Source organism: Passer domesticus, chromosome 8, assembly GCF_036417665.1.
Source record: "Passer domesticus isolate bPasDom1 chromosome 8, bPasDom1.hap1, whole genome shotgun sequence".
Classification (NCBI taxonomy): domain Eukaryota; kingdom Metazoa; phylum Chordata; class Aves; order Passeriformes; family Passeridae; genus Passer; species Passer domesticus.
This window is the reverse complement of record NC_087481.1, coordinates 51,069,838-51,073,782: the sequence shown is the minus strand read 5'-3', so window position 1 is coordinate 51,073,782 and position 3,945 is coordinate 51,069,838.

Sequence of the window (3,945 nt, the reverse complement as noted above, 5' to 3'; positions counted from 1 at the left end):
CGTGACATCTGTGAAATGATGCATTTTGTTTCTAATGCATGCACTCAGCTGCAGATTTGACTCTGAAGTACTTAAATGTGAAATATCTAAAATAATCCCATGTGCCAGGGAAATGGCACTAAAGCATTCATAACCACGTCTTTCTTACAAAAGGGTCATGGTGAGAAAAGGACCAGACACACCTCATCCTTTTCAGCTCTGCTTTGTTACCAGCTTTCCTGTTCCCCAGAAACCACACAGCCACCTTGCTCCACACAGCCCCAAAGCTCCCACATCCCCAGAAAGGAATTCAAAAGACAGCATAAGAAAAGTTTTAGGATGAACTGTCTCAGACAGGAGATAAGGTAATGGGATTCAGAGTGGAAAAGCCAGACACAGAGCTGTAACCTAAAATGAATATGTCTGGCAAGAGGAAATCTATTTTGTGTTTATGTTTCAATTTCCATTGCCTCATTTTTTGTCCTCCCTATTCTCTTCCTGTTAACTTCTGAGCAAGCAACACAATCCCCTTCAGAGTCCAGAGTTTGAGCAGAAGATTGCTCCAGCATCCACATGGAACAATGTGACATGGAGAAGTTGGGGAGAGGCTGCAGCTTTGACTGAACCCACTTCTTGGAGCTAGAGGTGACGAGGGACAAGGATTAAAGTCCCAAACTTTCACACCCATAACACCCCATGTGTTTCCTCAGGCAGCCATGCTAAGACCTTCTCTGAACCATAGCATTGTTTCCAATAGTTCCCCAAAACAAGAATTGCAAAATATGAGGTTTTTTTCTTGCAATATAGTCCTTTTCTTCTTGAGGACTGCGATCACCCACTGCCAATTACCATCTTCTTGCTTTGCCTGTTTGCACCTATATGATCTTAGCAGCTGATGGCAGAGACAGAGACATGGTACCTCCTCACCCAGAGCAGACATAAGCATTCACATGATAAACTTGCTTGCCTTACATGCCTTTAACTATTGGTGATTTACTTAATCAGGTCTCACAAAGAAGAGAATTAAACCCATGGCTATTAGAAACAATGACTGCTTTTTAATAGAGACAATAATTTTACCCAGGCTGGTTGAATCCATTCACTGTCTCTGATTTCCCTCTGGCTGTATATTGCACTCTCACTTTGCTTCTGCAAGGTCTTTTTATCAAATTAAAACCACTGCAACCTCAGTCCTTAACTCTGCCAAGCAAACAGCATGACCCTATTCATTAGAGTTGGGGAGCTATTCATACACAGAGTAGCAAATTTATACAAAGAGTAGCAAATTCACCATCTATAAAAAAAATAAGGCATCCCAAAATTGGGGGAGTTACTCAAAGTTTTACTCTGCTGGCAGTAGAAATATATTATGAAGTGAAAACTACCATTTAAATAAGGAAGACAGGCAGCCAGCTAGGCAGAGACATTAAAGGGAGACAAATTCTGAAGCCCTTGTCAAACTCACCAAAGCAGCAGCAGCACTGGAGCACTCAGGGCCAGGCTATGGTATCACACTTCCACGGACTGAAGAGAGCAAGTCCAAATTAGGACAGACAATATTCAGCTCAAAAAGCAGGACACACTTTGGCATCAGGGCTTTCCCCATGAACAACACTCATTTAAATGAGACAAATCTCTCAATCTGTGTCACGGGTATATTTTAAATGGTAACTCACAGACACATTTTCCGGCCAGAGTACCATAAAATTCCTATTAACTACCATTTGCTTCAGCTGTGATCTCAGTACTAACTCTTCAATAATCTCAGAATATTCTATACACATTTTTCCTCTTGAATGTTGAGATATCATGACTGTCAGTAACCAAATCCAGGGTCATGGGATATTTTCTTCGAACAAGAATACATTTTGCTGTGGATATAGCTCAATTCTGAAGTCTGGTAGCTCTGGGATGAGTTAGTAACAATAAGGAAGTTGAAACATTTCCCTAGGTTCCCATGGGAACACAACACCTCCAAATCTGGACAGTTTCAAGATACTGGGTTAAACACTTATTAAAACACAACTAAAAAGGCTATTCCTGAACTTTTCAGCAGCTTCCCAGTTACTATTCACTGGGTTCACTCAGGGCACAGAGAACCATTAAAGAACGGGGGAATTTGGGATAAAGCATACAAGTGAGGCCCAGGACACAGGGAAAACACTGGGAAGGAGCCTGAGGAGCTGGAATGTTTGAACAGATAGCTCAAGTGTTTAGGAATGGAATGGGAGTGACACTCATCAGCGCTTATTGCATAATGTGTATTTATTAGTGCTTTACTGCACTCTTCACACTGTGTTTTCCAACACTTCCTGCTGCCTGCCATGGGTCTGTGCAGCCACTCACAACTCCAGCCAACCACACCTGCTAAGGGAAATACCTTCTGTAGTTCAATAGAGTTATGTGGGGAGAAGTTTGTCATTAATTTGTGCTAAAGAAATTCTGCCTTGATTTCTGATGCATGGGAGAAGAGGAAAGGATTCCAGGAAGAAAGGCAAAAGGTGGTGCATTGGTGGACTTGGCACTGCTGGGGAAATGGTCAAGCCTGATGGTCTTAAAGGTCTTTTCCAAGCTGAATGATTCTGTGCAGATTCCTGAACATGAACAACTGCATTCCATCTCTCCCTATGTTTTCCATATGCATCAGGACCTGCAGCCCAAACCAGAACTTGTTGATGTCCACAAGATGCTTTTTTAAATTACCATTTCATTCCTCTCCAGTGACTCGCCTATGGAGCAGATCCTGTCTTCTCAGGATCACAGATCTGTTAGCAATAATTACAACAGACCAGTTGCAATCTAACCAAAAAGCTGATGGAAATAGAATTCTTTTGAAACTAAAAATATCATGGGCTCTTAAATGGAATAGCAAGAAAGGCTTGGTGAGCATTAAACAAACAGATGAGATTAAGAATGTGTTAGACACTTACAACACTGTATCCAAATGTACCCTATTAATAGATTTCTCAATTGCACTGATTTTTAAAGAAACAAATCCCTGAAGATAAAATAAGCAGACTAATAGAATTATATCTACTGTGCTATTTTTCAAAAATCAGGAAGAAAAATAAAATGAGAACTTAATCTAGAAAACCACTGGGATAACATAAACTAGGAAAATACAGATTCAGACAGTAAGAGAAGCTGTGCTTCAATTAAAGTCTTTGATTTTTCAAGTACACTGGAAAATGAAAATTTTCTGGTTTTGATTTCTTTAGGAAATAATCTCTTTCTTCTCTGTTTCTACCCAAAGTACCAGAAAACACACCCCAAAAAGAAACAAAACACTGTTACCTCATTGGACACAAGCTTTTCTCCCATCCCTGGAATCAGAATTGCTTGTATCCATTATTTCATCCATACTGTACTTTAAATGTGCTGCTGCTATAGTGCTCTAACATTTCAATTTGCTTGTTCTATTTTCAACATTTCCTTTAAGTTCTTTACAAGAATATACAAAGGAAGAAAAGTGTTTACTGAATAAAACAAAGTCTATCCTCCTTCTAAACAAAACCTTCATTAATCTGGCATACACTTCAGTTTCTTATTGTATAGAAAACAAAAATAAATCCTATAGATGTCTGGAAGGGTATCCTGCAATGAGGAACTTCATGATATTTATTTAATTTCTTAGACTGAAAATAAGTTTGGAACCAACACTTAATGTACCACCTTTTTGTAAGATGCAGACACAAACCAATCATCTTCAGAGATTGTTCATACTTAAAATTATTCCCTTGACTTAAAATATTAGCATCTTCATATATTGCATCTAGGAACATTTGACTGGAGAACAATCTGCATAGGAAAAACTATGGTAAAATGGATATATCCTGAAACGAATTTCAAGAAAGCAAATTGCCACACCACATTCTTGGGTCCTTTAAGCTGTAAGAGACTTGTCACCAAGGTATTTCAGGATTTGATTACCAGCTGCAAAGAAAAAGAAACATGCTTTGGAACACA